Source organism: Triturus cristatus, chromosome 5_1, assembly GCF_964204655.1.
Source record: "Triturus cristatus chromosome 5_1, aTriCri1.1, whole genome shotgun sequence".
Lineage (NCBI taxonomy): Eukaryota > Metazoa > Chordata > Amphibia > Caudata > Salamandridae > Triturus > Triturus cristatus.
In genome coordinates, this window is record NC_140587.1 from 912,907,158 (window position 1) to 912,919,299 (window position 12,142).

General features: G+C 47.8%; 1 protein-coding gene across 1 annotated transcript in view; it reads left to right on the top strand.

Annotated features, from left to right (window-relative positions):
- CTDP1 (CTD phosphatase subunit 1) overlaps positions 1-12,142 on the top strand; it is a 646,418-nt gene that overhangs the window by 60,260 nt on the left and 574,016 nt on the right. The window lies entirely within an intron of this gene.

The following is a 12,142-nucleotide window of genomic DNA, read 5'->3' on the forward strand; positions in this document are numbered from 1 at the left end:
AACCCATGTAGGTCAAGGCCTTTCAGCTAGCAGTGCTGAATGTTTTTAGATGGCCCACAATCCTCTGGGCCACTTCCTAATATAGTTGGAGAGAGTCTGCTCATGTGGATTTGGTGACTTTGACCCATATCCCTTTTGATGCCATGCTTTCATGGGCTTTGGTCTGTCACCCAGATTAAGGTTCAAACTAACAAAGCACTGGCCTCAATTTGGTCGGCCTGTCCTTGACACCAACCCCAAAGTCTTTTGCCCGCAGAGCCAGCGCCATCCACGGAATCAATAGGAGAAAATATCTGTGCACCAAAAAATTACAGTGGGGCTAACTTTAACAGTGAATCGTTATCTGAAAACCTTCCTCGGGCCCAAACGTTCACCCGCGTGGCAGAAAGTTTTGATTCAGATACCTTTGATACGCATGATAACTATGTATTTATGGATGAGAATTATGTACGCATGGACGATGATGACTAGGAAGCTGGTTGCCTTCTCAATACCTGATGTGCCCTTATGTGTACGTACAACCAGAGGCTTGGGTACTTCTCCAGGAAGGGACATCTCTTACCACTCTGGCCCTGCCTCAGTGGAGGTTTACCCTGTCACAACATGTGTTCAGAAAGCAGTGGAGGACTTGGAACTGAATTTGCTTTAGGCAGGAGTAAAATCTAATATCCTGACTAAAATCTTGCAACCCACCACCGTTTCTGCAGAACATTGCTCCCAGTAAACAAATATTTCATAGAGCCTGCGATGGTTTCACAGGAGAAACTCTTTTGGGGCCCATGAAGTCCCTAGGCAGATCCCCACGAGCCATTTGCTAGCTCCACACAACCTCTACTTTTTAACCTCGCATTTGTCTCTGGATTTTTATTTTGAGAACCTTGTCAGAACTCTTAAACACTCCAAACACCCTTTGTATGGCTCCTTCAACATAGAGCCCAAGAAACTTGACACCTAGGGTCACATTGTTTTTACCTCCAGCAGCTTGGCTGTATGCGCAGCTGGTGCAACTTGCTTTTTTTAATCTGCTGTGTTAATGCATTATAGTAACTGGAAAAACTCATAATGGTAAACTGCCAAAGCGCTGACCTGGTGAGTGTGGCCTAGAGGCATTTAAACAGATCCTCTGATTTTGATTCGGCGGACTCTTACCTGGTGTATGGGTACATCTGTGTGCACTGCACCGTCCCGCTTGGTTGCATTCTACTCAATTTTCAAGGGGATGTTCAAGCTCCGCTTAGAGACATACTCTGACTGAACAGCTGTTTGCGAGAAAGCAGCCTCCTCCTTTGGATGTTTCAAGAACAGAACTGCCACAGTCTATTACATAGGCCTGGCTTCTTCTGAACAGCAATTTCCCCAACAGTATTGGATGTTTAACAGCTATTCTAGTACTGTGCAGTCCAGACGACGGCAGCTATCTCAGCCCATCCAAACGTCTCAGCAAATATGTTGCTTCTCTGAAGGCAGGGGTGTATCTAAGAGGTATCGCGATCAGCAGCAGCAAATCCAGTACTCACCATCCTCCTCAGGCTCTGCAGCTTCCAAACCCCTCTGACTCTTGCCTCCAACATCATCTAATGGTTGAAGTGAGGGTTTCCTATTTTGTTAGCCTATTGGAGCAAATCATGGCTGATTACTAGGTCAACCAGCTGATCTACCAGACTGATACCCTACCTTTCCTAGCCTTTCCTCCAGATCACCCCCTTCCTTCAGGCTTACTCTCCAGCTCACGCCTCAATTGAAGAGACTAAAGTCCCATCCTTGCCAGACAAATGGAAGCGGTGCCTCTGGAAGTGAGTGGCACAGGATTTTACTCTCCTTATTCTTGGTTGCGAAGAAGGACTGAGGCCTTTCCTTCATCTTCACCTCCTGAACCTGTTCATCCATCGGGACAAATCCAGGATGATATCTCTCTGCCAGGTCCTTTTGCCTTGAACACAGGAGATTGTCTAGTCTTCCTGGATTTTGAGGACACTACTTTCATCTTACGAAAAACCCCTCTTTAGCCCGTAATTGAGGTGCAAAATGAGGTTCCCACAGTACCAGTTTGGGGTCGCCAGTCTCAAAAGGAGAACCACAATCATTTTTTTACGTATGTGCTGGAATTCTTGCCAGCTTTGCTTTGGAAGTCAGGAGCCCATGAATTTCTGAACCTGGATGACTGGCTGGTGCAGAAACCTCTCCAGTAGACGATGGCTGTTCTCCACCACTTGACTTTACCGTCCAGTCCCAAAAATCCTACTTCACTCCACACATAGACTGGCATTTATTGTGGTGGTGTCCTTGGATGTCATTTAGGGGTTGTCGGGGAGTCTCAGCTGGGACCTCTGTCTTGCCCCTTGCACCCCTAGGACTGCCTCTGTGACCCCTTGCTTCATCGGTGGCAAAATCAGTGCCAAGAATAAGGGGCAGATCTGTATTCCTTATTTACTGCCCGTTTCTAATATACTAATAGTGAAGAATATTCTATTATTGACTGTTAGTGTAATAAAAAAAAAGAGCACACTTAGCTGTAACTGGGCCTTTGGTGGCAGCTGTGGTATAAAAAAAAAAAGTGTTCAAATGTATGTTGTCTGTGCTTGCGGGTGAGTGTGTTTATTTGAGAGAATGTATGTATGTGTGAACGTATGTGTAAGAATGTACATGTGTGGGGGGGGGGGTGTGGTCTGCAGTCCAAGATGGTGGTCGCTTAAGTGACGAGCTCCGGGCCGGGGCTTCACATCCGATTAATAATCCGACTCTTCCTACCTTGTCGGAAAGTGATTTAGGCGCAGATGAAATACCCAGACTGGCGGGCTGCCTCGACGGTGCTTTGTAGACGCCTGTGACCCCCCGGAGTGGTCTTGTGGGCTGGCGGGGCTGCGGGCGCCTGATCCTGGCTGCAGTGTCAACTCGAGACCCCGGCTCTGGGCCTCCGATCCTTCACTGCCGCCGATTCCTTTGGTCGGAATCCTGCCTGGGCTTACTGGGGAGCTCCGGGTTGCTGGTGCCACCCAGGGGGGCGGGCGACGCACCGGCGCGCTAGTGCGGCTGTACCCGATACATGGGGTAGCTCCTCGGGAGAGGCCCTGGTCGATTGCGGGACCTTATCGCGCCATGGTTCGGTGACGGGTCCACAACGGTCCTCAACTGTGCCCGCATCGCTATACTGGCCATAGGGGTAGCAGGGAGAGCTGGATTGATGCCCCGCACATCCGTGCTGAGATCAAGGTGAGCGCTGCTGCTGGATGCTGTGGCAGTGGTTCCTCGGCCTCCGTCTGCACCGGGTGGCATCTGGAGCCCCCCCCCACCCCTCCCGGACTACTGATTGGACTGGGGGGGCGCAGGCCGCCGGGGTTGGTTGGTGTGCCCCCCCCATCCTATCTCCTACACTGGAGGTTGCGGCGAGGCCATTCCTGCACATCTGTGGGGGCCCGATCATACCACGTGACCACGGCGTAATCCTGATTTGGCCGGTGGTACCCAGCGCTGGGTTGGGGTTGGAGGCGAGTTGAGACTGCAGTGGGTGGCCCGCTTGGCGTGCTGGCTGAGGGAGCACCAGGCTGCGCAGTGGACTGACTGGACTGCTTGGCTTTCACACCCCGGGAGCTGCATGAAACCCTATTGATGCCATTTCTTCTGATCCTATTCTGGTGTGCTGGAGGGGCTCGCTGTTGTACGGGATATCGGCTGCCATACCCCGCCTGGGTACCCTGGGATGCCTTTGTGATTGGGTTGTGTGGCTTACCGGACACTGACTTGTATTGCTGGCTGGGGGTGGCTGCTTGTTTTCTGGCGAGGCTCTCCACTGTCTGAGGCGTAGTCTCTGATATTCAATTACTGTTGCTGGGTGTTCACTGCCTGGCCCCGCCACGCCGCCGGCTATGGGCAAGGGAAAGCTTAGGGCGTCCATGATGTCCGGGAGAGCGGGATCTCTCTCTCTCTCTCTCTCTCTCTCACACTCTCACTCTCACTCTCACTCTCACTCTCACTCTCACTCTCACTCTCACTCTCACTCTCATCGGGCCATTCTTCTGCCCTGTCCCATCAAACGGAAGGAGCTGTGGAGACCAAAACTTCGGGGGACAAGCTGGACATGATCTTACGGTAGATCCATGATACTCGTTCTGTGTTGGAAGCGCAGTTGGACATGATCTCGTGGATCTCAACCTATTGAAGGATGATCATAAGAAACTTGTTGAGAGGGTTAAAACAGCTGAGCAGACGGTAGACACCGTGATACCCCAGGTACAGGCTCATGAAGAGCAATTAAATCATATGCGCCATCAGATTGACTCCCTCCAGGCACCCAGTATTGGGATATTGTTGAGTTCGTTGTAACTATGCCGCATGGTCTGGGATTCGACATAGAATCGCTGCGCAATTAAACATCGCTGTAAGGCACACATAATTTGCTTTCAAGAGACACATTTGATCCCCACTAAAACTACGAAACTACAAAGGAGATGGCGGGGTCAATTTTATGCAACAACATATTAGGCCTTTTCTAGAGGGGCTGCCATCTGGATTCGGGCAGGCATCCCATTCTCCCTTAATGAGAGCAAAATTGACGATCAGGGCCGGTTTGTCCTTCTGCTGGTAACGTTGGATGGTAGGCAGGTAGTGTTGGGGTCCCTCTATGCACCGAATACGGATCAAGAGGCATTCTTTACGCGGGTCTCCCGGGCACTTGCTGGCTGGTCCCATTTTCCGTGGCTTTTGGGTGGTGATTTAAATGCCGTGTTTGACATTAGTCTGGATCGTTCCCATCCCCCTTTATTTAACACTGCAGCGAGGGCGCAGGCTGTGACCATAACACGTTGGGCACAAGGCTGTAATTTATTAGACGTCTGGAGGGAGTTGCACATGAACATGAGGGAATATTTCTTTTACTCTTACCCCCATAAGCTGCACACACGTCTGGATTACTTTCTTTGCTCCCCAGATTTATCCTCTTCTATTAAACATTGTGAGTATCTGGGCAAGACTATATCGGACCATAGTCCCATAGAATTACTGTTGACTTGGGGCCGTTCCCCTGCTCCAATTCCAACATGGAGAATGCAGCCTGTACAATTGGAAGACCAGGTATATCGGGCCGCATTGACTACAGCTATTGATACATATTTTGTGGATAATGAGGGTACTGCCTCGTCCAGATCTATCGAGTGGGAGGCCTTCAAAGTGACTGTACGTGGGGTTGCCATGGGGACTTTGGCAGGATCTCGGAGGGAAACGATCAGGGGCATCACTGACCTAGAAGGGGAATTGCAGGCCCTGGAGATGGCGGCTCAGAGAAGTGTAGACGGCGCAGAGCCACTTCAGTCCACCAGGATTAAGTATGCAGAGTTGTTAGAGCGCTTATGTCTGATAGATTTGAATGCCTACGCACTGTGTACACACTCCGAGGTGGATAGGGCGGGTACACTCTTGGCGAGACTAATCCAACCTACGGTGAGTCCTACTCCCATTTTAGCTGTGAATACGATTAATACCGTATTAGTTAAATCTCAGTGTGAGATCAATGCTGCGTTTCAGGAGTATTATGCTCGTTTGTATACCGCCCCATGTTTAGATGTCTCGGCTCCCACACTTTCCTTCTTGTCTGAGGTCCAGCTTCCCACAGTTTGATTCAATTGCCAAGGACTTGGCTGCTCCGATTACTGCCACAGAGATCCGGGTGGCGATAAAGGCATTGGCCCGTAATAAGACGCCTGGCTTCGACTGCCTCACTGGGGAGTTTTATTCCACTTTTGCTGATATGTTGGTCCTGAGGTTGTTGCGACTTTATACTACTTCCTTGGAGGACGGGGTCCTGCCTCCTACTACCTGGGAGGCGATAGTCACATCCTTATTAAAACCGGATAAGGCACCAACTAATCTCCTATCTTATCGTCCGCTTTCTATTCTGAACACAGAATACAAGATACTCAGTAAGGTCTTAGCGTCGCGGCTCCTTCCACTCCTTCCTCGATTGATCCATACAGACCAATGTGGGTTTATACCCCAACGCAGTACTTCTCTGAATATCCGCCGGCTCTATGCCCTAATGCATGCAGCGTCCGACACTTCCCCGCTTGTTGGTTGCTTGTCTTTAGACATGCGCCAGGCTTTTGATACTCTGAGCTGGCCGTATATGTTAGCAGTATTGTCTAAATTTGTTCTGCCCCAGTCCTATTGTGCGTGGATTTACTTGTTGTATACTTGTCCAACGGCCCGCGCTAAGACGGGTAGGACCATCTTTCCCTCTTACACAATATCCTGGGGTACGCGTCAGGGCTGCCCCTTATCCCCCATGCTTTTTGTGCTGGCCCTCGAACCTCTTGCGCAGTTCCTGCGTCAGATTATGATCCCTTATGGCATCCCCTTGCGTGGGGTGATGCATTTAGTATCATTATACGCAGATGATATGCTGTTATATTTTCGAGATTTGGATGCTGATAAACGCACGATAGCTGCTGCCTTTTCTAGATTCGGGGACATTTCTGGCCTGTGTCTTAACGCCTCTAAATCGGTCGCTTTTGCCTTCTATAATACTTATGCTTCTCCCACCCTACAATTTGGTCTGATGCACTTCCGAGTTGAGCCTGTCACTTTTAAGTATTTGGGGATTAATGTCTATAGAACAAACACCAATACCATAGATGGTAATGTAGTTCGCACCATTAGTTCGCTGCGCTCCCAGATCGCCTTTTGGAATTCATTGCCACTGACCGTGGCGGGCCGCTTAGCTGTGTCAAAAATGGTTATGCTACCAAGCCTCCTTTATTACTTTATGAACTTACCGGTGGTCCTTCCGGCCTGGATTTTTAAACTTCTTAATACACTGTTGTCATCTTTGATATGTGGGACGGGCAGGCACCTGTTGGCACTGTCTAAACTGCAGCTACCTAGTGCAGCGGGGGCATGGGGGCACCGGATTTTAAAACTTATTGTATAGTGGGATAATTACAGTGGATGGCATATTGGTTGGCGGGTAAGAATTTATTCGAAATAGGATACTCCCTGGAATTTTTGAAACATGGAATTCTTCAATCACAGCTCTGTCCGAGGGCACAAAAGCTGCGTGATCCTCCATACTTGCTGCACGTTGCATTACATTATTGGCAACAGGCGAAAAGGCTGGCTAGGTTGCCATTTCCATATGCTCCGAATATCCCCCTATGTGGACTGCCTACTAGGCGTGGGATACTTTTGATGAATCAAATACAGGGGTGGACTCGGGAGGGGGTAAGGACAGTCGGGATTTATTTTTTGAGGGCCAATTGATGCCGCATGCTGAGTTTGCACGTACTTAGTGCCTGAAACCTTGTTTCTCACTCATGCTGCAGTAGTGCGCTTCACTCGAACTTATTGGCATGCAGATCAAACCGGACCTCCAACTTTCCAATTGCTGAAATCGCTTCACATTATGGGTCACGGCCGACACTTGGTGCGCTGGCTCTGTCGAGGCTTGAGAGAATATTTACGTGCTCCATTATTGCATCTTAGGCAGAAGTGGGACTTGATATTAGGCCGGGAATTAGAAGACGGAGAGTGGGCTCAAATGTTGAAACATCCCCGGCGAGTCTCTCGGAATTGTCTAAAAACGATTCAATTATTTATATTACATAAAGCAAACCTTGCCCCGGCAAGGATATGAAAGATGTTTCCTACTGCGTCCTCGGCATGTCCGCAGTGTAAGACGCCTGATGCTGATTTCCTTCATATGATGTGGTATTGTCCGGTGCTGCGGGAGTTCTGGTCAGAGGTTGTCTGGGGGTTGGAGGGATTAACGGAGCGAACACCATTGGACACAATTGAGGCCTGCCTTCTGGGACTTTTCCCTCTCCCCAAGAAGGCAAAATTGCTACGCAGATTTGCAGGTTTGGCTTTGATGTTGGCTAAACGCATAACGCAGCGCTTGAAGTCCAATTTAGCACCTCGTGCAGGCACTTGACGCGAAGAGGTGGGCTGATGGGCGGTTCCTGAGAGGGAGTCTTTGCAGCACGAAGAGTACAGGGGACTGCGAAAGCGGCTGATTTCTCTGGACTGGGCACACCTGGTGGAACAATTTAAGGCTGTCGAGGGTGATGAGCCTGTAGAATCAGAGTGGTATGCGGCAAAATGGTACAGTTGTCTGACTGCTAACGATATAATGCCTGTGCACGCTCTGCCCTGGCGCCTCCCGTTCCTTTCCCTGGGCTCCGGCTCTGCTCCTTTTCTTCCCCCCCCCCCCTTTTTCTCTTTCCTGTTTGGGGGCCTCCCCCTTGTTTCCCCTCCCCTCCCCCTCCTTGCACACCCTTCCCTGAGGATCTCAGGCCTGATACGCACTGGACGCAGGAACATCAGTGTGGTGTATTGTCTCTGTGGCGGTGGTTATGTTACTTGTTTAAGTTCGGGTATGGTCTGGGGTGGGATATTTTGGGTGGGGGTGGTAAGGGGTACTGCAACTGATCGCCCATATTAAGTTCGTTATTCGAATTATGACTATACAGTTTGTACACTTATTCTGCAAATATTGTTGTACTTCATGTAGAGTGACTTCACTCCACGTAGGCTTTGCTTAGGCATGCAGACAAGATTTATGCCGAATTGCTATTTTGAAATGTACTCAAATGCTTATTGTCGATTGTGTGCACCTGTCTATTACTTGCAGTACTCAATAAAAATATTTAAAGAAAAAAGAATGTACATGTGTGAGAGTGATTGAGAATGTGACACGTAGTTTATGAGATTGTGTGAAATCGAGGCCCAGGTTTACGATGTTTTATGCAAGACAAAGCTGCACCAAAGTAGCTGCACCTCCCTGCATCGAAGGGATAGAGAAAACATGTGCTAGTCCTACTTAGATACGGTGCATTTTTTCTCCCTGTTCCCTGGCACACTTTTGCAGCTGTGGGCCAATGCATACACCATTGCACAATAGTGCAGGTCTGTATGCGTTATTTGAAGCATAGGTTTTGTATGGGAAGATGTTCCTTCCAGTACAAAAACTATACATTAAGGCTTTTTTCCCCACTTTTTACATGTGCTGTACAATGCAGCACATATGCAAACTTGGAAAAACTAGGAGAAATGAAAACCTTTCTTCTCCTTACTGCTGTCTTGTGTAGGCGTAAGATTTTGGCTCTAATTCCTATTTACCAGTGTCTGTACGTAGGAATTTGTGTCAAAACCCATGGATGTTGGAATGGGAATGCACATACACTACCCATGGAATGCACCCCTTCACGCAAAGTAACGCATAGCGCAACTGTGCGTTACTTTTGTATACTATCCCATGCAAATCCTTATTTGCATTGGATAGTAAATCCCACCTTAACACATTGTGCCCGGTATGTGTTGCAAAAAGTGACAAAGTGTGAGAGAATGAGTTAGATTAAGAGTGAATTCGAGTGAGTGAGAATGAATAAGAATGAAAATGAGGATGTAAGATTGATAGTGAGTGAGATGAGTGTGAGCAAGAATATGATGTGATGCTTGCAAGTTTGTTGTTGGTCCTGGCACACTGAGGGCAGTTATTCTCTTATAGGAAAAACAAGGGCAAAATACTGGTGCTGGCATACGTGCAGCAATTCGTAGCACAGCAGACACCTATTGCAAAATGTTGGCACTAGCACCTATGGTTCACGTTTGGCATAAAGTGTGCACAAAAATGTAATGTGATGCTTGCGAGTTTGTTGTTGGCCCTGGTACCCTGAAGGTAATTATTCTCTTATAGAGATGGCCATGGCAAAATACTGCCCCTAGAATACTTGCAGCGACTCTTAGCGTGACAGATGCCATTGAAAAATAGTGGCTCGCTAGGGTTAATTCTTGGCATTAATGGCACCAATGGTAAAATACTGGTACTTGCATAATAGAGATCATTGGTGGCATAAAGGGTGCTGTGGAAAACTGGTGGCATACTTGAGGAAATTCTTTGCATGTTGACACCAGTAACAAAATGCTGATAGTATCACAGAGAACGTAATTCGTGGCATAGATGTGGGCAACCTGGCAAATGGGAGGGTGGCAACCATGACAAAATGCGGACTGTGATATACTGATGTAATTTTTAGGTTTCGCCTGCACAGCACTTGCGCTGTGCTTGTGAAATCTGTTGTATTTAATATTAATCTTAAAAGGGACTTGCATCCCGCCCTTGCTTTCAGTTAGTTGGTGTGCTTGCCACTTACTTTTCCTTCGTTTCTATTGGTTGTAGCATGGCCATTTCTTGATGTTGTTTGTATGTTCTTCTTATCCGTATCCCACGGCCGTAGTACTCCTTTTCATATGTGTCGAACTTCTTCCTGAGCAAGTGTCAGCACCCCTGCTTGTCCCCTCATCCCCCGACCTCTTCCCAAGCGCTGCAGCTTGTTGAGTTTCAGATTGCTCACCCAGACACTAAATGGCTGCAGTGCGATTCAGAGACTTGTACATCGCGAGTATGTGTCTGTTTTGAGTTTCACTGTTTACCCTGCAGTGTTTTCCAGCCCAGACGTTGCGTTTCAGCTTCATGTGAGGCTTTTAAAACCTGCTTGTTTCACTTAAGTACGGTATAAATTCCAACCTGGGTGCTGGCTGAATTTGTATTTTTTTTTATACAGCTCTGTAGCTGTGACGCTAGAGAACTTATGGGGTACCTGGCATGGCTTGGATAGTATGCACAAGCCGTGATGATAATGTGGTTAATTAAAATGGGGGTGGGCAGAGGCGTGAGGTAGACTAGCTTGACTTCTTGAACATCTGTAGCAGGATAACAAGTCCTCTTTGCTGACAAGTATCTGGCGCTCATAACGTGAGGGGTAGGGATTTCGGGAGAGCATCAGAAAAGTGCACCCCGGGAAGTGTCCGTAGACCGGACTGTGAGTGCTGTCACAGAGGTGTACTGGAGAACCAGATACTTGGAGCATCATGGACGGTAAGAGGAAAGCAGTCCTTGGAGGATAGCTTTCGCATGAGGGAGGAAATGGGTTTCTTCTTGAGAAGGTTGTAGTTATGGCGTCATTGTAGGGATGTCAGCAGGTGCTTGTTCTTTTTGCCTTTCATTGACTGTGAGGAATGATCTCGTTGACTATATTTTGTAAAGTTCCTCACGTTTTTGCCCAAGAGGGTAGTTTTAGTGCCGCTTAAGGAATGAAGGGCGCACCGGGTCCAGCCCTACACGATACAAAGGTTTGCTATATGCTCATACGTTGATAAACATAAATACGTTTCTGCAATCTAATGTAGTGATGTTGCAGTTTGCTCGTCATGGCCTTGAGAAAAGTAAGAGTCCTTCATTTTGTGCCATACACCACCCTCCAGATGGTTTCCTGGGGGATTTCTTCATGTTCTACTTGTACCATGGCATGCTAGATGCATTTTTAGTCATTCAGTCCGCATCTAGAGTACTGAGGAAGATGTGAGAGGATTGGGTACTGTTGATCCTCATTGCCCCAGTCTTGGTGAGGAGGATCTGTTACTCTGCTCTCTTGGCACTCTACATGTGGCAGCATTTTCTTTCTCCCAGGCAGAGCAGACCTGTCCAAGAAAGAAAGTAAGTAGGGTCCACCACCCCTGTCCCGGAGTGGTGTAGATGCATGCATGGAGGTTGAACGTTGCCAGCTAAAGTCCTATTGCCTTCTTAATGAGAGTGCAGACTCTATCTTATCAGCCAGGTAGTCTGATATTAAATGAATCTTCCTAGGCTGCTGGAACAAGTTGGGACATACAGCTACGCCGGTGTGAACTTCAGACATGCTAAGTCCTACTACATTGAATACACTCGATAGGAAAGAGTGAACAATCATTTCTTTGTAGGTTTTGCTGGGGCCAAGAAAGGCAAAGTTGTAACTTAACGCACCTTTTTGCTTTGGATCATCCTATATTAAAATTTGTTACGCCCTTATAAAGATCCTCCCAAGGTAATTCAAAATGCTGATACTCTGCTTAGGTGCTTGAATCCAACTCTTGAGGTCATTGCCTGTTTGACCAAAGTAGTGTGCTTTTCTGTTTCCCTCTTCACCCTTTCTCCCTCTATTTCCTCTTGTGCATGATCATGTTAATGTGAGCTTATAATGCATGTGAATGGTCCTAATGGTCGCTTGTGGTGGTTTCTGAGTGGCCTTTGTGTGGTTTTTTTTTAAAATTTATTTAAATCTTTTTATTGAGTTTTCCAGTTTTCCTTTCCTATAGACTGCAAGATAACAATGTAAAA